Source organism: Leptonychotes weddellii, chromosome 7 (genome assembly GCF_054177405.1).
Source record: "Leptonychotes weddellii isolate Sample4059 chromosome 7, ASM5417740v2, whole genome shotgun sequence".
Classification (NCBI taxonomy): domain Eukaryota; kingdom Metazoa; phylum Chordata; class Mammalia; order Carnivora; family Phocidae; genus Leptonychotes; species Leptonychotes weddellii.
The window spans coordinates 56,141,697-56,167,575 of NC_138375.1; the positions used below are offsets into that span (position 1 = coordinate 56,141,697).

The 25,879-nt window shown below is 37.3% G+C and overlaps 1 protein-coding gene across 4 annotated transcripts in view; it reads right to left on the reverse strand.

The window, feature by feature from the left end:
• The window catches only part of UBTD2 (ubiquitin domain containing 2), a 62,915-nt gene that overhangs the window by 28,523 nt on the left and 8,513 nt on the right, over positions 1-25,879 (reverse strand). The gene's annotated exons all lie outside the window — the stretch shown is intronic.

Below are 25,879 nucleotides of genomic sequence, written 5' to 3' on the forward strand. Positions count from 1 at the left end.
GATCAACATCGGGCACCTGGGTGGCTCAGGTCATGATCTCAGGGTCTTGGGATGGAGTCCCTGCATCGGGCTTTGTGCTCAGTGGGGAGCCGGCTTCCTCCTCTCCCTCTGCCCCTCCCCCAGCTTGTGCTCTAGCTGTCTCTCATAAATCTTAAAAAAAAAATTACCAACATCAGTAATGAAAGAGGGAACATCACTAAAGATCCAGCAGATATTTAAGGGATAATAAAGTAATATTCACTCAGGAAAAAAGGGATAACTTGACTACCTCCATATATACAAAAGACATTGAGTTTGTCTTTAAAAACTTTCCAACAAAGAAAACTCCAGGTCCAGATGGGATTATTGAATTCTATCAATATAAAGAAGAAATGATGTGATTACTCGCCCTTTCAGAAAACAAAAGAGAAAGGAATACTCCTCGATTCAATTTTTGGGGCCACAACTGCACTGATAACAAAATAAGACAAAATAAAAAAAACTACAAACAAGTATGCCTCATGAACATAGATGCAAAGATGAAATAAAGACCTTATCAGGCATATAAAGACTGAAAGAATTTATCATCTGTATACCTGCACCACAGGAAATATTATACAGTCCTTGGGCAGAAAGAAAATGGCAACAGATGGAAATCTGAATCTATACAAAGGAATGGGGATCATCAAAAATGGTTAACTCCATGGATAAATATAGAAGATATTTTAAATTATTATTCAACTCTCCTTACAAAATAATTGAGTGCTATCACCAGGAAAGGTAGAGTAAGGACTTCTGAAAATCTTCTCTATAAATACAATGAGAATATTGGCAAAAACTGTCAAAATAAACTTCAGAACTCTGGCAATTAACCAAAGACCTCTTACAAACCAGGGAGCATGTACTCTTTCTTATTCAAGAAAAAGTGCTATTTTGGTAAAAACCACGAGTACTGTGGTGGTATTTTAACATGCCCTCGACCAATCCCCCTCTTCCCAGCTCCAAGGTAACCTTGAAAACCAACGGACAGCAATCACAGTAAAAGCCACCAGCACCACAGCCACAGGAGGGGTCAGAACAGGGCTGGAGCTCTTTAAAAGCCCCATCTGCAAAACAAAAAACAAAAAAAAAAAAACTGTCATGTTTTGGCCTATGTGGAAGTTCTCTAGGAAATACTACTCATAGAGCTTGTCTTTATTTTACCTAACTTACAGCTCTCCCAGAATAAACAGCCTATTCCTGGGGGCATTTGTCAAAAACAATAAGCAGAAATTGTTTAACACTGCACCTGCAAGAGGTAGTGAAACATTTGGGGCAAGCAAGAAAAGCTAATCAAAGCTGGGGAATGAGATGTCCAGAAAAACCCTGACATATTTCTGGGAATCTAAAAGGCTGCACATGCATAGGACTGTGCATATCCAGGGCTGTGTACATGTTCAGGGAAGACCAAGAATGTACTAAGGTCTCACTTCTAACTGACAGACTCTGTACAAACAGGAAGTAAGAGCTAAGGCACAGCAGTAAACTACCTGAATTTTAAAGGTGAGTCCCAATATGAACACAGAGCCATGCAGCAAAGAATGGGAGAGTTACTGGTTCTGCACTTTTAAGGAAATATATCCAATCATTAGCTCACCACTAAGCTAACTAAGCAGAGACTTCAGTGGCCACACCTAATAAGGAATACAAACTTTATAGAATTAGTTCAGTAAAGTCAGCAAAAAAAACCAAAAAGCAACAATAACAAACCCTGAAGGAGGAGAATCTGACTTGAAGGGTTGTCATATATTATATTAAATGTTCAGGTTTAACAAAAAAATTATGAGACATGCAAGGAAAGTATGACCCATACACAGGGAGGGAAAAAAGCAGATAATAGAAACTCACTGAGAAAGTCCAGACACTGGACTTACTAGAGTTTAAGTCAGCTATCTTAAATATGTTCAACGAACTAAAGGAAACCATGTGTAAAGAACTAAAAGAATGAGAACTAAGTCTTTGTTTTTTTAAAAGTAGGCTTCATACCCAATGTGAGGTTAAAACTCATGACTCCAAGATCAAGAGTCATATGCTCTACTGACTGAGCCAGTTAGGCACCCCTGAGAACTAAGTCTTAATAAAGATACAGAAAGTATTATTTTTTAAATATGAGTATAGTTGCCACACAATGTTACATTAGTTCCAGGTGTACAATAGTGATTTGATATCTCTATTTGTTATAGTCTGCTCACCCCTAGTGTAGCTACCATCCATCATCACACATCAGTATCATTGACTATATTCCACAATATCATTGACTATATTCCCTATGCTGTGCCTTTTATTTGTGACTTATTCATTCCATAACTGGAAGCCTGTATCTCCCACTTCCCTTTACCCATTTTACTTCCTCTACCCAAGAGATAGAAATTATTTTTAAACTCATGGAGTTGAAAAGTGCAGTAACAAATGAAAAATTCACTAGAGAGACTCAACAGCAGATTTGAGCAGGCAGAAGAAAGAATCAGTGAACATGAAGATAGGTCCCTTGAGATGATCTTGTCTGAGGAACATAAAAAAAAAAAAAACTGAAGGAAAATGAACAAAGCCTCAAGAGACCTTGACAATGGTGTAACCAATTAAGATTACCAATATACATACACATAAACGTGAGTCCTAGAAGGGAGAGAAAAGGTAGAAAGAGTATTGGAAAAAGTAGTGGCACAAAACTTCTTATATCTGACGAAAAACATCGATCTACATAGCAAGTAGATCAACAAACTCAGAAATCCCTACCCAGACATATCATAATTAAGCTGATAAAAGCCCAATATAAAGAGATCTTGAAAGAAAAAGAAGGAACTCATCACATACAAGACATTCTCAAAAAAGTTCAACAGCTGATTTCCCATCAGCAGCCATGGAGGACAGAAGGCAGTGAGATAGCAAATTCAAAATAATAAAGAGTGTGTCAACTAAGAATTCTATACCCAGCAAAAAGTAGATTTTGAAAATTAGGGAGAAAGTAAAACATTCCCAGATAAACAAATGCTGAGAGGATTTGTTGCTAGCAGACTAGCTCTGCAAAATACCAGGAAGTCCTTCAGGCTGAAATAAAGGGATCCTTGACAGTAACTTGAACATACACGAATAAAAAATGTCAGCGAAGGCAAATTTACATATGCAAATATATAATTTACATTTATGTATTTACACATGTGAATTTATACAGGTCAATATAAAAGCCAGTAAATATATATTTTTGACTTGAAATTGTTTCCTATTTGATTTTTTTCTTTTAAGTAGGCCCCATAGCCATCATGAAGCCCAATGTGAGGCTTGAACTCACAAGCCTGAGATCAAGACCTCAGCTAAGATCAAGAGCTGGACACTTTAACCAACTGAGTTACCCAGATGCCCCTCCTCCTATTTGATTTAAAAGACAATTGTATAAAGCAATAATTATAAATCTATGTTGATGAACATACAATGAATAAACATGTAATTTATATGTCAATAACAGCACAAAGAGGGAGGGGAAGGGGCTATATAAAAGTTTTTATATGCTATTGAAATTAGATTGGTTTCAATTAGAACTAGATTGTTAGAAATTAAGATGTTAATTATAATCTCCAGAGCAACCACTAGAAAATGATTTAAAAATATATAGTGAAAGAAATGACAAGGGAATTAAAATGATACACTAGAAAATACCTATTTAACACAAAATAAAGCATTAATACAGGGATAGGAGAAAAAAGGAATAAGACATATAGCAAAAAAAAATAGCAAAATGGCAGGTATAAATCCTACCTTACTAGTTATTTCATAAAATATAAATATTAGGCATTCTAATCAAATGTTGAAATTTACAGAGGTGCCTGGCTGGCTCAGTCAATAGAGGATGTGACTCTTGATCTTGGGGCTGTAGGTCTGCCCCACTTGGGTACACAGATTACTTAAAAAAAATTTTTTTTAATCGTAAAAACAGATGTTGAAAATTACAGAATGCACAAAAACCCATCATCCAACTATATGCTGTCCATAACAGACACTTTAGATTGAACACATTTAAGTTGAAAGCAAAAAATCGAAAAAGATATATCATGCAAGCAGTCACCAAAAGAGAGCTGGAGTGGCTAGATTTATACCAGACAAAGAGACTTTAACACAAACATTTTTACTAGAGACAAAGAAGGACATTTTATAATAAATAGGTCAATTCATCAGGAAGATACAGCAATTATAAACATATATGCACTTAACAACAGAGTCCCAGAATGTATGAAGGAAATACTGACAGAATTGAAGGGAGAAAGTTCTACAATAATAGTTAGAAATCAGAATACTCCATTTTCAATAACAGATAAAATATCTAGACAGAACATCAATAAAGAAACAAAAGACCTGAACAATACTATAAACCAACTAAAGCTTACAGACAGATATATAAAACATACCCAACAATAGTAAAATAGTAAAATACATAGTCTTCTTTTTTTTTTTTTAAATACATAGTCTTCTTAAGTGCACATGGAAATTGGCCAGGATAGACTAATAAGTTAGGCGCCAAAGCAAATCTCAATAAACTTAAGACTGAAATCATACAACATATATTCTCTGACCATAATGGAATGAAGGTAGAAACCAATAAGAAGTTAACTAGAAAAGTCATAAATATATGGAAATTAAACAATACACTCATACCCAATGGATCAAATAAAAAAATCACAAGGAAATGAGAAAAGACAAATGAAAACAAAAAGCAAAATACAAAAACTCATGGGATACAGAAAAGCAATGCTCAGAGGGAAAGATCTCAATCAATAACCTAACTATACACCTTAAGGAACTAAAAAAAGAAGAGCAAAGTGAACCTAAAGCTAGCAGAAGGTAGGTAATAATAAAGATTAGAGCAGATATAAACAAAATAGAGAACAGAGAAACAACAGAGGTTCAATAAAGCCAAAAGTTAGTCCTTTGAAAGATCAACAAAATTGTCAAAACTTTTAAGTTCAACTAAGAATAAGAGAGAAGACAGAAATAATTAAAATCAGAAACAAAAGTGCAGATATTCTTACTGACTTTACAGAAATAAAAAAAGGATAATACTAGAACACTATGAACAATTAGTTATACACCAACAAATTAAATGACCTAGGTGAAACAGACAAGTTCCCAGAAACAAATTATCAAAATTGACTTAGGGAGAAAGAGGGTCGCCTGGTTGACTTCAGTCAGTGGAGCATACCACTCTTGATCTCAGGGTTGTGAGTCTAAGCTCCACATTGGGTGTAGAGATTACTGAAAAAGAAAAAAATTGAAGAAGAAAAAGAAAAGGAGGAAAGGAAGAGGAGGAGGAGGAGGTGGAGGAAGAAAAAGAAGAACAAGAGACCTGTAACAAGAGACTGAATCAATAATAAAAAACCTCCCAACAAAGAAAAGCCCAAGACCAGATGACTTCACTGGTGAATCCTACTAAACATTTAAAGAATTAACACCAGTCCTTTTCAAATGCTTCCAAAAAATAGAAGAGTAGAGAACACTTCCTAACTCATTCTATGAGGCCAGCATTACCCTAACCAAAGCCAAAGATAACTGCAAAACAAACAAACAAACAAAAAACCCAAAACAACAACAAAAAACCCCAAAACAATAAACCCATATCCCTTAAGAGGATAAATGCAAAAATTCTCAACATAGTATTAGCAAACCAAATCCAACAGCCTATTAAAAAGACCATGACCAAGTAGAATTTGTCCCAGTAATGTGACTGGTTCAACATAAGAAAATTACTGTAATTAATATGCCACATTAATAGAATGAAGAAAAAAACATGCAATCATCTCTATGAATACAAAAAAAAAAAAGGCCTGATAAAACCCAATATTCTTTCACGATAAGAACACTCATACAGCTAAGAACAGAAGGGCACTTCCACAAAATGGTAAAGGGTCTTCATAAAAAAACCCACAGCTAACATCATACTCAATAAAGAAACACTGAAAGCTTTCCCTCTAAGATCAAGAAGATGACAAGGTAAGAGCTAAGAAACTTATTGTTGCTTAAACAGAACAGGGAGGGAGATTCTATAGCAGTAACATTCAATAACTAAAATATACATTCTAGTACATGTGTGCTGCAATGTACAATTACACACAAAAAAATCACTATTCATTGGGAACTCAAAACTTTTTAGTTCAGACATGTTTGAACTACATAAAAGAATACATAAAAAAATCATTTAAATATCAGCATTAATGTAAAAAGGCACTACATATAATGGAAAGAAACTAACCTCACTTCAAACAAGGAGTTACATGAGACACTGGAAATCTTAGAGCATATATACCACTACGCATGATGGTATAACTTATAAAGTAATGAGACTGTATACAAAATGTCAAACGTAAAACTAGTTACATTTAATCACTATGTATTTATACAGATGTATCCTGAGTAGGTACAAGTTGATGAGGCATCTTAAGGCCAAGAAATGCACTGAGGGGTATAATACCCCTATGGGAGAACTAAATTTTCACTATTCAAAAGAAGTCCTATAATGAAAAACGAAAAAGAAAAGGAAAATAAGAAAAAGAAAAAGGAAAGGAAAGAAAGAAGAAAAGGAAAAGAAAAAGCAGACAGATACTCATTTATGCAAAAAGAAACAGAAGGATAAACCAGAAACCAATAATACTGGTTACTTACAGAGGGTGGGTAGAAACAAGAAAAGAAATAATGAGAGGATGGGTAAGAGGTAGAAATGGGTAAAGTAACACTTTTCTGAGTATATCTTTTTGCCCAATCTAACAATCTAACTTTTTTTTTTAAGATTTGTATTTATTTATTTGATAGAGAGAGACAGAGCCAGAGAGGGAACACAAGCAGGGGCGGTGGGAGAAGGAGAAGCAGGCTTCCCGCCGAGCAGGGAGCCTGATGTGGGGCTGAGCCGAAACAGACGCTTAACGACTGAGCCCCCCAGGCGCACCCCTTGCCGAGTCTAATTTTTAAAACTATGTTAACATTACACATATTCAAATAAATAAATAAAATCAACACAGAAAGGGAAAACTAAAAATGGAACACTATACAAACAAATGAATCTACCGTATTTCAAATAATTAATATAACTATATTAAAAGGATGTATACCTAACCTAAACTCCAGAGGACAGTAATTTTTGTTAGTGATTTTACCCTTAAGCTAAAGACATAAAGAACTATAAACAACTCCGGTTGGTAGTTTTGCTTTTCACAATAAAATGAATTAGCAATTCCAGAACTATGTCATGTGTATTCTCAGATTGAGTAAATAACTATATTGTGGAAACTGAGGGCCAAGTTTTTTCATTGTTGAGAGAAAATTATGAATACAGGCAGGCAAATGCTAGATATCACTATGAACTCACTGTTCTAAATACATAAAAAGACAGATGTGTGTTATACATTATATACATATATGTATATATGTGTGTGTATATATGTATTCAATGTACATATATGTATGCAATATATATATATATTCCCTAAGATATATAGGATATACATGTCCTATAATACATCGTGTGTATATATATTCTATATATTATACAAACATGCATATCTTATATATCCTAGGGATGTATCTGTATCTATAACTATTTATCTACATATCTGTATCTATCCTAGCTCTTTTCACTGAGAGAATCTAGAGGCAATGACACTCCAATAGCACCAAATACACCTGGAGTCTAGATCCTGGCTTCCAAATGTCATTCTCCACTAAAAGGAACCAGGAATCCTTGGCTGATTTCTGGACTCTGGCAAGTAAAAATACAAGATGAGCCTGAAACATCTTGTTAAGCCAGAAAACAAAGAAGTGCTCAATAAATAATGAAGGCATGTCGAGAGAACACAGAGACCAGCTTGGAGAAGCTCCCACTGGCCAATCTGGTACAATTTAAGCATCAGAATAAATAACAATAGCAACAGATTACACCTCACAGAATAAAACAGAAAACTCTAAGTCCATACTAATATAATAAATAAATAAATGGGGGAGACAAGAGGGTTCTTTTTTATTAAATTTAATAATTATAAAATTATTGGGGTGCCTGGGTGGCTCAGTCTGTTAAGCCTCTGCCTTCGGCTCAGGTCATGATCCTAGGGTCCTGGGATGGAGCCCCAAGTCAGGCTCCCTGCTCAGCAGGGGATTCTGCTTCTCCCTCTGCCCTGCTCGTGAGCTCTCTCTCATGCACTCTCTCTCTCAAATAAAATCTTTTTTAAAATATATAAAATTATTAATAATTATAAAAGTGATGAAATTTAAAAAATCACCATTTGGCAACCACCATAATTATTTGAGGCAAGAATTATCAATGGATAAAACTGGTACCTGTTGGATAAGAAACAAAATACTTACATAAATTCAATCTTCCTACTAGATACTTATTATTTGCACAGGGAAAATACTAACCTTACAGTGAAGAAACTTGGCTGGCACCAAAGTGATCAAAATTAACAACACCAATAATGGAAAAACAGACATCATGTGACTCCTGACATCATATACTGGGAACGACACAATTTCTGTGGTATTCTTGCCCTGACTACATAATCATGAGGAAGCCAAGCATGATGAAACATCAGACAAATTCAAATAATGAACGCTCTGCAAAATAACTGGCCTGTACATTTCAAAATAACAAAATCATGAAAGATTAAAAAGTCTCCAGGGCGCCTGGGTGGCTCAGTCGTTAAGCGTCTGCCTTCAGCTCAGGTCATGATCTCAGGGTCCTGGGATTGAGCCCCGCATCGGACTCCCTGCTTGGCGGGGAGCCTGCTTCTCCCTCTCCCTCTACTGTTCCCCCTGCTTGTGCTCTCTCGCTCTCTCTGTCAAATAAATAAATAAAATCTTTAAAAAAAAAAAAAAAGTCTCCAGAACAGCTCCAGATTAAAGTAGACTAAAGAGATATGACAACTGGGGCGCCTGAGTGGCTCAGTCATTAGGCGTCTGCCTTCGGCTCAGGTCATGATCCCAGAGCCCTGGGAGAGAGCCCCGCATCGGGCCCCCTGCTCCGCAGGGAGTCTGCTTATCCCACTCCCACTCCCCCTGCTTGTATTCCCTCTCTCGCTGTCTCTCTGTCAAATAAATATTAAAAAAAAAGAGAGAGATATGACAACTAAACACAATGCATGATCCTGGGAGATTTTCTTTGAATATTGGTGAAGACAATGATGAAATTGCATAAAGTCCACAGAGCAAATATTAGCATTATATCAATATTAACGTCTTGATTTTGATAATTGTATTGTGATTATATAAAAGAATGTCCTTGCTCTTAGGAAATACACACTAAAGTATTTTGGAGTAAAAAGGTTTCCTGTCTGTCTGCAACTTATCAGATGGTTCGAGAACACATAAGTGTTTACACATATGTGCATATATATAAAGAAAGATTATAAAGCATATGTGATAAAATGTAACATTTGGGGAAATCTGAATGAAGGGTATACAGAACTACTTCCTACCATTTCTGCAACTTTAAGTTTGACATTATTTTAAAATAAAGTAAAACAAACAAAAAAGACTTGTGGCCCTTTGATAATCCCTTGGATATAGATTTGGATTTGGGAAAGCAACCATGCTATTAACCTAGATCTCACTAGGCCCCAAAGACCCAGGGCACTATAAAGATGCAGACTGTGTCTGGTGGAATTAGATAATTTTTGAGACTTTCCTTGACCAACTCAAAATTCTTAAGGAATTTGCAGGAATATTCCCGTAAGCATTTAGAAGACCCTGCAGGGAATGACCCCTATCACTCTGACTATAACATCACGGGTATAGAAGGTAGCAGTTTGCCACAAAATATTGCTTTTCTCAGAAACAGTAAGTCAGCAGAGAATGATACTATGGCCCAGCCACGGTGAAGAGTGCTATCTATATACTGTCCTACTGAATACTCTCAACTCCAGTATAATCTCCATCTTAAAATGAGAAAGCAAACTTAAAAGGCAAAATACCTAAGTGGGGAGGAGGATAAGGGAGATGACAATAATAAAATAAGTTTAATTGGATTGTTACAAAAATTTAATGAGGTAATATTTCTCACACACACAATTAGAACATTGCCTAGCAAATACAAAAAAACAATACCTAAATGTCTGTTAAATTAATAAAAATAAAAAATCTCCCAAAGAGGGCGCCTGGGTGGCTCAGTTGGTTAAACGACTGCCTTCGGCTCAGGTCATGATCCTGGAGTCTCTGGATCGAGTCCCGCATCGGGCTCCCTGCTCGGCAGGGAGCCTGCTTCTGCCTCTGACCCTCCCCCCTCTCATGTGCTCTCTCTCTCTCATTCTGTCTCAAATAAATAAATAAAAAAAATCTTTAAAAAAAAAAAAATCTCCCAAAGATCATAAAGCTAACTGATAATGGCTGGGATCAAACCCAGATTGACTGACTCCAAGGTTCATATTCTTAGCCACTAGGCCTTTACTGCCTCATGGCTTTAAGAGTTACTGGATTAAATGTTCAACTTTCACCTACCCTCCCAAAGTGAACCTACATGATGATCAATCTATCTGTCAGGTCACAGAGATCTCCGAGCTTAAAGGTGTGAACCAGTGCTTAGGATGGCATAGCAAGTTGGCATGGATCTTAAGTGCCCAAACTACGCAATATTTCCCAGACAGCATTCACCAGTTACCAAAAGCATGTTGATGCCTGTCCCAAGCCACTGCGAAGAAAAGTACAAAGTGTTTCCTAAGCCACCAGTGATCCGTAAGACTCTTTATTTAAGGGGGTCTCCATTTTCAATCTGCAAAGTTTCCTTTGCTTTGAGTTAGCTTTGAGAAATTGGCCAAAATGTGGGTAAATGCACTTTACTTGAATTATACTCATTTGCCAAGTCCTTTTCTTTTAATGGGTTTCTAAGTGTAGTCAAAGCCCTCTTACTTTTAACAACAGGTCAGAATCAAAGAGTATGTTCAACAGACCCGTAGAACATAATGGTATTTTGGCTTGTACAAGATTTTGCCACAAAATCTGTAAAGCAGAACTAGGACTCAATCATCAAATTCTCTCTCTCCACCAAGTTACAAGAAAGTGATATTTGATGCAAACAATCAACAGAAAAACTACTAGAAATTGTATCGCCTTGGGGTTAAATTCACAGGAAAAGAGACAGATTTTTTTTTTTTTAAAGATTTTATTTATTTGACAGAGAGAGACACAGCGAGAGAGGGAACACAAGCAGGGGGAGTGGGAGAGGGAGAAGCAGGCTTCCTGCTGAGCAGGGAGCCCGATGCGAGGCTCGATCTCAGGACCCTGGGATCATGACCTGAGCCAAAGGCAGATGTGTAACGACTGAGCCACCCAGGTGCCCCAAAAAGAGACAGATCTTGAATGTCACTTAATTTTTTTAAATTGCATCTATGGCTATTACCATTACAAAACTCCAAGCTTCACTTTTAGCTTATTTAACTGCACTGTTCAGAAGGAAGTAATGTCATAAGGAATACATATTCTCACAAACTGCCCACATAAATGCCTTGGGAAACTTGCTCAATTATAGCAAGGTATTTCTTTTGCTCTAGTTTACATTGCATTTCCTCAGATTAAGTCCCAGGAAGTGCATCTCTCACTTCATCGTGGTGATTCTACTAATTCTTAACTTTCAAAACAGACAGCCAGGTCAATTTTAGAAAAAATACTGATAATCCCTCCCAAAATGAAAAGTTAACAATGACATTTCCATTATATCCCAGAACATCAGTAAAGTCAAACTCAAGAAGCCATAACTGCTCTAGAAGCATAGCTACAATGACTTCAAAAAGCACTTCACATTTCTCTGAACGTATGATTTTTGCTCTTTTATACATACAGTATACAACGGGAGCATGAAAGAATGCACCCCAAAATGTTTATGTTAGGTGGTAGGATAAATGTGATTTACTTTTTCTTAAATATGCTTCTTGACTTTTAGAAATTTTTTTACAGGGCACCTGGGTGGCTCAGTTGGTTGGGAGTCTGACTTTGGCCCGGGTCGTGATCCCACGGCCCGGGTCGGGCTCCTTGCTCGGCGGGGAGCCTGCTTCTTCCTCTCCCTCTGCCTGCTGCTCACCTGCTTGTGCTCTATCTCTCTCTGTCAAATGAATGAATAAAATCTTTAAAAAAAATTTTTTTTTAATTAATATTTTTTTACAGAAAGTTCTTTAAAAGTTTTTTAAATGACCATAAATATATACAGTAAGAAAAGATTAGTCCTAAATAAGTTCTCACGTAAGAGACAGTATATAAGAATGAATATACAAAAAAAATAATACAAACATACATAATATATATTTGCATATGTATATATTTTTATATATACTATATACGTAACGAACATGTGTGTGTCTGCACACACACACATAGGAATCAAAAGCTTCAACTACTCTCCCTTCGTATCCAGAAAGCAAAGTAATCTTACAAATGTTTCAGCATGAACTTCTGACAGGGTGATTTAGTTCAGCAATGTTATAAGTAGCTTTTAGACTGTATCAGGAATAAATGCAAAGATATCATTAGTCAATACTTCCCTACTTATTAAAACTGTAAAGCATTTTCCCCCCGACACTTCAGTACAAAAATAACTTGCCAATGTTTTTTATACTACCTATTATTAAAGCAGAACTATTTCTCAATGGAAACTGAATTTTATTCTACATCTTAATTTTCTTTAATCTCCCTCAATGTTTCATCAGAAAACTTCTTTTTCCTCCCTCTTTAATAAATGGTAGAACTTCTCACACTTTTAGTATTTAGGCTTTTAGGATTCATCCTTATTCCAAACTGAAAAACCTATCTTTACTATTGAAATGTAGTTCTGTCCCTGTTTATTATTCCCGTCTTAAAATGCTTAAGGATCCATCATTACAGAAAAAAAAGGTAAATGTTTTTCAGTCATTTCTTTGCCCTACGTAGTTACGTTGTAATTTCTAGTCAGTATATTCAGTATTGGTATACAGAAAACAAAAATACAAACACAAGAACCTATTTTCTACCCCATGACAGATCCAATACAAAAAGATAGTCTCCCTGCTTCCAAGGGTAGCTTGCTTCAGTAACAGATTAGCAATTCTCCCCATTCTCAGAGCTCTTGTTACAGCTGAAGCATCTTATTCAATGTTCATTCCAGAAGTACTGGGATCATTTTATTGTTTCTCAAGTTCCTTTTCATTATGTCCTACTTATATGTGGTGGCACAGATCTCAATTTTTCACTTCAAAATTATGAGACTTTAAAGAACGTATAAACAACTTGAGTCATTTAGTAAGAAATAGGTATCTACAACATGATGCAACCATCACAAACCCAGAGCAGCAAAATTCAAATTCACAGAAGGGTGTGTTCAATAGGCCCTATGTGTTAATTTTTGGCAATACAATAATGATTAAAGGCCCAAAAGCTTTTTAATCATCAAATTAAAATTAGTATTTCCAGGGTAACTAAAGTTCAAGGCACAAATATATTGGTGACTGCCAGAAAAAGCATAAGCTACCATAATAAAACTATATTAGGGGACCACCATAGATTTCCCCTCCACCTTCTGAGCAAGATACATTCAGGAGATAGGTGGTCTCTGTTCCTTTTATCAACTATAAAACTAGAAGGTGGTTCCAAATGTTCATATGTTGACATTTTAAGTACAAATACTCATTCACTTCTGGGTTCTAATCCCCATCCTTTAAGTGCTGGATATAATAATCAGAAAGAACTTTCATGTAATTTCCTCCAACTCACCCCTTGGGGCGATCACCACTTTATGATCTGAGACAGATTTTCTAATACTCTATACTAAGGGTGATTTCAGAGCATAGGCCTAGAAAAACTTTATTAAGCTTTCTTCAGATTAGACAAATCCTTCTTTTCTTATACTTCAAGGACCTTAAGGAAACTTGTTTCCCCACACAGTTCAACTGCTAAATTCAAGTCAAGTTTGAATAAACGGAGTTTTAAGCTGAAAACATTCAGTCTGGATTAGGAAGTAGAGGTAAAAGTGGAAAAGATAACCAAGTAAAGGGGCGCAAAAGATGAATGAGATTAACACGTTTTTCCATTTAATCCAATTTTAGATAATGTAAGATCTTAGATCAGAATTTCTATCTTGTGAAAAGCAATATAACTTATTGACTAAGACTGAAGACAATTACCGACCTCATTTTTTACTGCTGCCATTTCCATTTTGGACACAAGAGTGAACATAAGAGTCCTTAAGAAATACATTCCATTAATTTCAACTCAACTATACTTATTGCCACAAAGGAAAAACACACACACTTCAGCTGCAAGGAAAGAAAAGTCAACCCAAACCCCTCATCATCTGTGGAGTGAATACTGAATTAGAAAACAGAAGACGGAGCTTACAGTTTGGGATACTCTTTTCACTCCTTACTCAGATCAAAATTTCTCTGTGCCTGAGGTTCCTCCCTTGTGGAACAGCGATAATAACATCATCTTTCCTTAAAGTCAAAGGGTCATTGTAAGAATCAAGAAAATGTGAAGATTTTTTTTTTAATAAAAAATTCCAACAAGGACAAAGATTATGTATTACAGTCATGGCTCTTCTCACATATTTGTTAATTATATTTGTCAACCTTAAACAGTTGAAAAGCCATTACTTTACAGACTTTAAGCTCTCATTCAACAAGTATTTCCTATGTATACTGTTACTTACAAGCCACTTACTGGCCCTGTTGAAATATTACATACAAGTTTAAATATGTCACACAGGTATACTCAATGTGTTTGTTGTGCAAACAACATAGCCAGGAAGGGAGATTTTGATAAGTAAAAGTAGGATGAAAGTGTGAAATATATTTGCATTACTAAGTATCTTATTAACACAAGGCATATGTTACAAAGTTACACATTATATAATATTGTACTTGCATAATTAAATGAATTTCTCCCCAAACACAAGCTCCTTATACTTTTTACATGGAGACGTGTGGTGTAGACCCCCAAAGTGCACTTAGTCTTTAGTAAAATATCAGTTTCATCCTACCTCAAATATCAGTTTCATCCTACCACTTGTCCCTGGATTTTGCCCTCCTCCAACATCCCCCTAAATGTCTGCTGAAAATAACCCACAAAATAAACAAACAAAAACCCCTAAATTCAGAGAATTCATAAAGGGTGCCTTCATTACTCCCTGTTAATATAATACTTTATAGACTGTATGTGAAAACTGGATTTCTGCCGCATTCAATGTAAGCAAAGATTCAGCTCAAGGGCAGCCTAACAATTCTACTGGGCTGGGTGGGCAATAAATATAATTAACTCTTTTCATATGCAAAGCAATTCAAATCATGACTAGGCTTACTAAGGATGACAGAAGAAAATAATACACAAATAAATACAAAATAAGCAGGGAGACCTTAAGCAAATTAGATTACTGCCTCCTTTCATTAAATGGGCAAATAAGAATCTATCCCAGAGTTAATTATCGTGAGGAATCCCTAAAGATAATGGGCTTTAGTATTACTAAGGAACTAGTAAAATAATTTCATTCAAAAATCAAATTAAATAATTAAAGCCAAACAGTAAACTTTTCATTCTCCAAGTGATAAAACAGTCACAACTATTCATTATTTCACTTATTTATTCCATCAGGAACTATTTAATGCATACATATCATGAATTATACTAGATTCTAAGGATACAATAAGGAAGAAATCAGACAAGGCCCCTGACTTCACAGAGCTTACAATGTTATGAGGTAAGACAGGAAATAAACAAGTAAATAAATAATTTCTAAAAGCAATTTTTAAAAAACAGGGGGAAGGGCCACACTATTTTTAAGAACTGTAATAAAAAAGCACTTCACAGCAAATACTTACATTCCAAGTAAATAGGTCAAAGGCCCTGAAAAGGAAAGAAGCCAAGCTCTCTCTGCTCACTAGATGCAAAGACCTTCCATTGACATTCCTGCTATGTTTCATCTCAATCTAGTCCAGAAAAGTCAGACTAGAAATATGACAGACACCAGACCTCACCTACTAGCATCTCATCTGATTCTGGTTCTTCCTTCATAATCCACAGTCAAATCTTTCAAACCCAAGTTCTCATTTGTCAACCCATTTTCCATTAAGCGCTTCCTGTATGACCTTCTGAAGTTTAAACATAACACAAGCGTGCCCTAACTGTAGGCAAAGAGTTGAAATAATTCATGCCCAAGAGAGAAAGGAGAAAAGTGAAGCTGTGTCAGAGGTAGGGAGATCAGTAGTCCGAACAGTGCCAAGGTCTATTTCCAGCTTCAAACGGGTTGAGAGGTAAAGTTCACATCTTAAATAATGAAACAGCTTCACTGAAGCCAAAAGTTGCTCTGGAAGAGAAAGACCACCTGAGGGCTTGTCCCTACTCTTTTCATTCCTGGCAAAGACAAATCAAACACAGGGAGTAAGCAAACTTCCAGATCTACAACCAGACTGCAATTAGTGATACAGCCACAACAGTCACCACCTTACTGATTCCTTCACTATTTTTTAAGTAAGCTCTATGTCCAACGTGGGGCTTGAACTCATGACCCCAAGATCAAGAGTCACATGCTCTACTGACTTAGCCAGCTAGGCAGCCCTACCTTCCTTTGTTTGCTTTTCAAGTTTTCTTAGCATTAAAATTAATTTGGGTAGCATTTTACTTCTCTAAATGGTGTAAAATTGGGGCGCCTGGGTGGCTCAGTCATTAAGCGTCTGCCTTGGACTCAGGTCATGATCCCAGGGTCCTGGGATCGAGCCCCGCATCGGGCTCCCTGCTCGGCGGGAGGCCTGCTTCTCCCTCTTCCACCCCCTCTGCTTGTGTTCCCTCTCTTGCTGTGTCTCTCTCTCTGTCAAATAAATAAATAAATAAATCTTTAAAAAATAAAAAAAAAGAATAAAAATAAATGGTGTAAAATTAAATATAGTACTATTTTTTCAGTAACTGTTTGCAACTTCAAATATCTAATACAATGCCCGCAACAGTATACCTATCCTGAGAGTAGAGAAAAACTGATTGAAATTATGTGCTAAAGATTTTTCCTAGGATCAAGTCACCTAATTTTAAAAACTGGTTCCAAAGAACTCAAGGGAACAAAACACCTGCTGCTTCAGAGTTCTACAAACATAATTCAAATTATATGTAAAATAAATATATATATATATATTAAGATTTTATGTACTTATGGGACACCTGGGTGGCTCAGTCAGTTAAACATCTGCCCTCAGCTTGGGTCATGATCTCGGGGTCCTGGGATCGAGCTCCAGATCAAGTTCCCTGCTCAGTGGGGAGTCTGCTTCTCCCTCTTGGTGCTCTCTCTCGCTTTCTCTGAAATAAATAAATCTTTAAAAAAAAAAAAAGTTTTTTTCAGAGAGAGAGAGAGAGAGAGGGAGAGAGCACAAGCAGGGGGTGGGACAGAGGGAGAAGGAGAAACAGACTGCCCGCTGAGTAGGGAGCCCAACGTGGAGTTCCCAAGGGGCTCAATCCCAAGACCCTGAGATCACGAAACCAAGAGTTAGATGCCTTAACCAACAGATGTCCCATTTGTTTTTTGGGGTTTTAAAAAAGATTTTATTTATTTATTTGACACAGAGAGAGACAGCGAGAGAGGGAACACAAGCAGGGGGAGTGGGAGAGGGAGAAGCAGGCCCCCCGCTGAGCAGGGAGCCGATGCGGGGCTCAATCCCAGAACCCTGGGATCATGACCTGAGCCAAAGGCAGACGCTTAACGACTGAGCTACCCAGGCGCCCCCCCCATTTGTTACTTTTAAGAACCATAATAATAAGCACCCACACATCAAATGTTAAATTTCAAACACAGAAGCCATCATGAAACATGTTCATCATGAAACTGAACATGGAGACACTGGAATGAAGCTTCTCTTACCATTTCTATGCGCATATGAAACTTAGGGAACTTCTTGAAATGTGTCACTGACTGGAAAAACCAGAGCTCTGCACAGCGCATTTTGTTAATACAGGCACATACATGTCCACTCATGTAACACTGTACCAGTGAACACACTAATAGAGTACCATGCATGTCTGGCTCCATTAAATGTCACAACAAGCTCAGGTGCACCTGCTTAGTATATTCTCTCATTACAAAAAGTAACTCAACAATGCTCAGCAAAAATATAACATAAGTCGTAATACTGCAAGACATAATTTAGTGTTTTTGAGTACAGTTGATAGTGATTCAAACTTCAAAAAAATCTCCTATAGAACTTTATAAGACTAAATAATTTACTTTTATTTTTTAGTGACTGTACAATCAAAATAAAAGAAAATGAAATGCTGAGGCTGACACATTAGTGTTTGATGTAAGGTATACCTATAAAATGATTCAACTGTTAAAAAAGTTTGGGTACACTGATCAACATGCTCATTTTACAGACGAGAAAAAAACTAAGAAATGGGGAAGTCAGGTGACTTACTTATGGTCATAGATATAGAGAAACAGAGGTGGAACTAGAATTTTCATTACACAATATGGTCCTATTTAACAAAGTTCTTGTTCTAGAATTAAGTAAGGCTTCTATTAGGGGAACTTTACTTTCTCCCTAACACCTTACAAACTCAAAGATGTATTTCACACAATTGTTAATTGAGCCTAAGGTCTTATGAAGCCTCAAGTATTATGAAGTCTGTAGCAGGTCCAATGTAGCTTACATTCCAAGAAGATAAGTAATGTTGAAAAATTACCATGATAGAAGATTCTTGTAAAAATGGGAGAAAGGGATACAAAGGGTAGAACTTTCAGTTATAAGAAGAATAAGCTCTGAAGATCTAATAATGTACAGCATAGTGACTATAGTTAATAATAGGGTATTGTAGACTTGAACGTTGCTGAAAGTAGATCTTAAGCTTTCTTACCCCCCTCCCCACAAACTTAACTATGTGAGGTAATAAATGTGTCAGTTTTCTATGTTGATTTTGGTAATAGTTCCATAATGTATATCAAAACATGATACTGTATAGCTTAAATTTATACAATTAAAGAGAATCCAGAAATGGACCCTCAACTCTATGGTCAACTAATCTTCAACAAAGCAGGAAAGAATGTCCAATGGAAAAAAGATAGTTTCTTCAATAAATGGTGTTGGGAAAATTGGACAGCGACATGCAGAAGAATGAAACTGGACCATTTTCTTATACCATACTCAAAATGGATGAAAAACCTAAGAGACAGGAATCATTCAAAATCCTACAGGAGAACAGAGGCAGCAACCTCTCTGACCTCGGCTGCAGCAACTTCTTGCTATACACGTCTCCACAGGCAAGGGAAACAAAGGCAAAAATGAACTATTGGGACTTCATCAAGATACAAAGCTTTTGCACAGCAAAGGAAACAGTCAACAAAACCAAAAGACAACTGACAGAATGGGAGAAGATATTAACAAATGTCTTATCAGATAAAGGGCTAATATCCAAAATCTATAAAGAACTTATCAAACTCAAAACCCAAAGAACAAATAATCCAAGGAATGGGCAGAAGACATGAACAGGCATTTCTCCAAAGACGTACAAATGGCCAAAAGACACATGAAAAAAGTCTGAACATCACTCAGCATCAGGGAAAGAGAAATCAAAACCACAATGAGGGGTGCCTGGGTGGCTCAGTCGTTAAGTGTCTGCCTTCGGCTCAGGTCATGATCCCAGGGTCCTGGGATCGAGCCCCGCATCGGGCTCCCTGCTCTGCGGGAAGCCTGTTTCTCCCTCTCCCACTCCCCCTACTTGTGTTCTGCTGTCGCTGTGTGTCTCTCTCTGTCAAATAAATAAATAAAATCTTAAAAAAAAAAAAAACCACAATGAGATACCACCTCACACCAGTCAGAATGGCTAAAACTAACAAGTCAAAAATGACAGATGTTGGCAAGGACGTGGAGAAAGGGGAATCCTCTTACACTGCTGGTTGGAATGCAAGCTGGTACAGCCACTCTGGAATGAGGTTCTTCAAAAAGTTAAAATAGAGCTACCCTACGACCCAGCAATTGCACTACCAGGTATTTACCCAAAGATACAAATGTAGCAATCTGAAGGGGCACCTGCACCCCAATGTTTACAGCAGCAATACCCACAACAGCTAAACTATGGAAAGAGCCCAGACGTCCATTGACAGATGAATGGATAAAGTGATATATATATACAATGGAATGTTACTCAGCCATCAAAAAATGAAATCTTGCCATTTGCAACGACATGGATGGAACTATAGGGTTTATGCTAAGTGAAATAAGTCAATCAGAGAAAGAATTACCATATGATTTCACTCATATGTGGGATTTAAGAAATAAAACAAAGTAGCATAGAGGAAGGGAGGGAAAAATAAAACAACACGAAATTAGAGAAGGAGACAAACCATAAGAGACTTTTTTTTTTTTTTTAAAGATTTTATTTATTCATTTGAGAGAGAGAGCACGAGGAGCGGGGGAGAGGCAGAGGGAGAAACAGACTCCCTGCTGGGCCAGAAGCCTGATGTGGGGCTCGACCCCAGGACCTGGAGATCACAACCTGAGCCAAAGGAAGAGGCTTAACCATCTGAGCCACCCAGGCGCCCCAACCAACCCTTAATCATAGGGAACAAACTGAGGGTTGCTGGAGGGGGGCGGGATGGAGTAACTGGGTGATGGGCATTAAGGAGGGCACATGATGTAACGAGCACTGGGTGTTATATACAACTGATGAATCACTGAACTCTACCTCTGAAACTAATAATATACTATATATTAATTGAATTTAAATTCAAACATAAATAAATAGAGGGGGAAATAAATAAATATATACAATTATATTTGTCAATTATTCCCCAATAAAGTTAGAGGAAAAATGACGGGCGGTGGGTAGGGAGACCAAAAAACAGAAGGGGAATAAGTACTATAAGAATAGTACTGTGGACAAACAATGAATCATGGAACACTACATCTAAAACTAATGATGTAATGTATGGTGATTAACAACAATAAAAAAATTAAAATAAAAAAGAACAGTACTGTGGAAGTTCAGAGGATGGCAGGATTATTTCTGGTTGGGAAAAGGAAAAAAAGGTTCAGATTTATTCAGTAATAAAAGATTACTCCAGTGTTGGAAATTAGCAGAAAAGAACTGGGAAAAGTTTGGATTTTGGATCTAGTATAGCCTAGGAAATAAAGAATCACATTCTGTTAGTATGACATCTACCTAATTATCAGTTTAAAGAAAATACAGAGGCTAGAAGAAAACACTAAATGACACCATAGGGAAATAATCAGACAAATCCAGAATGTGGTACATTCTACAACACTCCTCATTTTTTTTTTTTTTAAGATTTTATTTATTTGTCAGAGAAAGAGAGCAAGCACAAGCAGGGGGGGTGGCAGGCAGAGGGAGAAGCAGGCTCCCCACTGAGCAGTGAGCCCAACGTGGGGCTCAATCCCAGGACCCTGGGATCATGACCTGAGCCGAAGGCAGAGGCTTAACTGACTGAGCCACCCCGGCATCCCTCTACAATACTCTTCAAAAAAATCAAATGTTAGGGCGCCTGGGTGGCTCAGTCATTAAGCGGCTGCCTTCAGCTCAGGTCATGATCCCAGGGTCCTGGGATCAAGCCCCACATCGGGCTCCCTGCTCCGCGGGAAGCCTGCTTCTCCCTCTCCCACTCCCCCTGCTTGTGTTCCTGCTCTCGCTATCTTTCTGTCAAATAAATAAAAATTAAAAAAAAAAAATTAAAAAAAAAAATCAAATGTTATAGGGAAGAAAAGGGGAGGAGCTGTTCAAGATTTTAAAAGATTAGAGACAAAAACAAATGTAGCGTCTAAATGCTGAATAGATCCTAATTTGAAAAAAAATAGGTATAAAAGGGGCACCTGGGTGGCTCAGTTGGTTAAGCATCTGCCTTCGGTTCAGGTCATGATCCCAGGTTCCTGGGATCTAGCCTCGCGTCAGGCTCCCTGCTCAGTGGGGAGCCTGCTTCTCCCTCTCCCTCTGCCCACTCATGCACGCTCTAATAAGTAATAAATAAAATTTTTAAAAATAGCTATAAAAGACATTTTGGGGACAATTGGTGGATTCTGATTATGGACTAGATCTTAGGAGTGATAATGGTATTTGCATGTTGAAGTGTCAGGATGTCTATACTCTCAGTTAAGCAAATATTTAAACACACATACACACAATTAATGGGTATTAAAATGTTTGTTGTATCAGAGTCTTTCAATTTTTCAATATGCTTGAAAATTGTCATTAAAAATGTTTAAAAAAAAAAGGGCGCCTGGGTGGCTCAGACGGTTAAGCATCTGCCTTCGGCTCAGGTCATGATCCTAGGGTTCTGGGATCGAGTCCCTTGTCGGGCTTCCTGCTAGGCAGGGAGTCTGCTTCTCCCTCTGCTTCTCTCTCTCTCTCTCTCTCTCATGAATAAATAAATAAAACATTTAAAAAAAAAATGTTTAGGTGGCGCCTGGGTGGCTCAGTCGTTAAGCGTCTGCCTTCGGCTCAGGTCATGATCCCAGGGTTCTGGGATCGAGTCCCGCATCGGGCTTCCTGCTAGGCGGGGAGCCTGCTTCTCCCTCTGCCTCTCTCTCTCTCTCTCTCATGAATAAATAAATAAAACATTTAAAAAAAAAATGTTTAGGTGGCGCCTGGGTGGCTCAGTCGTTAAGCGTCTGCCTTCGGCTCAGGTCATGATCCCAGGGTCCTGGGATCGAGCCCCGCATTGGGCTCCCTGCTCTGCGGGAAGCCTGCTTCTCCCTCTCCCACTCCCCCTGCTTGTGTTCTCTCTCTCGCTGTGTATCTCTCTCTGTCAAATAAATAAACAAAATCTTAAAAAAAAAAAAAATTGTTTTAAAAAAAGAATTAGATATAATCTTGACAATGATCTAATCCATTTTCTTCTTTGAACCATGTAAGAAACTGAGCCCAAAGGACCACAGCTAATGCAGGCCTATTCTCAAGACATTAAAATTCAGGCAGGTCTGCAGAATCTTAGCACAAACTCTTTCCATGTGCCAAAAAACTAGGACCCGAGAGACAAAAACTGATCTGGGACAAACACACATATACGTGTGCAGTAAAAAAAGTTGTGTGTGTGTGTGTGTGTGTGTTTTAAAGTAATCTTTACATACAACGTGGGGCTCAAATTCATGATCCCAAGATCAAGAGCTGCATGCTGTTCTGACTGAGCCAGCCAGGTGCCCCTTGTGCATATGAAAAAGTTAAACACATTTCTCACGCTCAATATATGACAATATGGTTAGAAATTACGAAAGAATAAAGATTGTTAAAGATTGTAACAACTTAGTACATCAGAATTTTGTATAAAATAACCTCAGAATGCAGCATTAAATGGGAATGAGTTTGTTAGATGCACAAAAAAAAACAAAAAAACCCTACTTAAATAGTATTACCTACATACTATCTCCCAACTTGGTCTATTAATTGTGGCAATTATGCCTTCTAAAAATCTGACAACATAACTTAATAACTTCACATTTCATCTACCCTGTCCACAAACTTCTTGCCAGTCCCCCAAAATGCCATGTTTTTTCATATTTCTTTACAAGTAATTTCCTCTACATACAGGATGACCTTCTGCTTTTCCTCCAGCTACTCCTCTTTCAAGACCAACTACTTACACCACCTCGTCAGTGAAGTTTTCTGACCCTGCTCCCCACTACTCCCTGAACTTTCGCAATACTTTTTTCATTGTTATAGAGGCTTTTAAAACTTTTCCTGATTAAATATATGATTCTTCCATTAGACCATAAGCCACTTGATATCACAGAGCAGGCCTTATCTATATCTGTTATATCTGTTATATCTATTTATGGTTAGCTTCTTTTTTTTTTTTTTTAAAGATTTTATTTATTTATTTGACAGAGAGAGACACAGTATTTATGGTTAGCTTCAAGTGCTGGCAGTTAGAAATAATAGGGGCTGGCTATTTTTAAGAGTTTCAGGAAGGATCATCAACTCAACTAAAAAATAGTGTTCACCCTGAGTTAAAAGTGATAGTTTATCATAAAGCATAACTGAGTGATCTGGACTATCTATTACTCTGCCCCTTTGATACTCTTGTCACATAGTCCAAAGCATGGAAATTATCTGAACTGATGCAAATAGGTCTGCTTTTGCTTATACCTAGGAGCCAATTACAATAAATGCAAAAATTATCTGAAGGGTTTCCTGCGAGGACTTAATCAGAAAGGGCCAAAAGTCACTAACTCATTATTTAGTCAAGTCTTGGACAAATGTATATCAAGACCTCACTCACACTCAAGTAAAATTCACTTAAGATGGCTCTGACACGTTAAGATATCTTTTTTCTTCAGACATCTAACTTCAAAAGATGTTAAAAGTTTTATTGCAAACATGCAAAAAAATGGCATTATAACACCCAATGTATACTCAGCAATATTTAACCTCTCAGCTCAATATATGGAATATATTCAAAAACAAACTTGATTCTTGCTGACTGCAAGTCAAAGTAGCTGATGCAAGGTGAAAACATGCTGATTGTTCTTGGCCAACACACATGCATCTTTAAGTACATACGCGTCAGTAAAGTCTCAACCTATGGTCCTTGAACTACCAGTGAATCATGAGGAGCTTGCTGGTAGCCTAGTATGCCCGATAAGCAGAAGCAGAAAGCTGGGTAGGGATGGTGAGGGGCGGCGGGAAGAATCAGGTGCAATGGTCCACCAAATGAAGATAAACCATTCAAGTGGTCTGCAGTAAGGAAAAATGAGAGAATCACTAAATCAGCAAATTGATCATCATGCCCAATTAATATGATCATGTTGCTTAACAAAGTCAACCTAATGCTTTCTTGCAACAAGAGAAGAATGTGTTTTGGGCAAAAACCGCAAGAGAGATAGCTGATTCATAATGGCAAAAGTTCCTTATTACAAGTGATTAACACTCAATAATATTCTTATCAGAAGATTCACCTGAGTATAGTACCAAGAGCAAGGTGCTGCCAAAGCTTTGCACTTACAGTAAAAAATCAGATAAACTTAAAAATAAAATCCATCTATTAAAATTTTTCCATAAGAAAGAGAGGTGTTATAGACTAGGGCTAATAAAATCAGAAGAATGAAGATCCTCATTTCTTTTTTTTTTTAAAGTTTTTTTTTTTTTAAGATATTATTTATTTATTTGACGAGAGAGACAGCGAGAGAGGGAACACAAGCAGGGGGAGTGGGAGAGGGAGAAGCAGGCCTCCTGCCGAACAGGGAGCCCAATGCGGGGCTCGACCCCAGGACCCTGGGATCATGACCTGAGCCGAAGGCAGAAGCTTAATGACTGAGCCACCCAGGCGCCCCAAGATCCTCATTTCTAATAGCTTAATGATTCTATTCATAGTATACAGTACTAGCAAATGATTCCTAAATAAAGTCAGAGATGAAAAAAAACAGCCCATTTAATATCCATAGGAATAATCTTTAACAACGCCGTTCCAACATAAATTCCAAGATAATCTTGACTGGGAAGAAACATCAACCCTTAATTTGCTAGAAAATTGAAAACAAAAGGGGACTAGCCCAACAGAAGGTAACTTATTAGATAGGGGCTACAACATCTCATGTCATTTTCTAATATAAACTCGAGTGCTTAAATTTCTTCCCAAAGAGGATTCTCCATATCTCAGTATTTTCCAACTGTAGCATCCCTGACCTAAATTCAGTTCTCATAACCTACCAAACCTACCTACCCAGAGTTCCACTGGATTTCCAACCTATACCTTCTTGCTGCCTTGTTTTCCTTTTGGTCTCACCCCAAAACTATACTCCTCCTGGTAAAATAAAGCACCCTCTATTTTACATCAAGTAAATGCCTCCTGGGGTGCTTGGGTGTCTCAGTCGGTTAAGGGTCAGACTTTTTTTTTTTTTTTTTAAGATTTTATTTATTTATTTGAGACAGAGAGAATGAGAGAGACAGAGAGCAC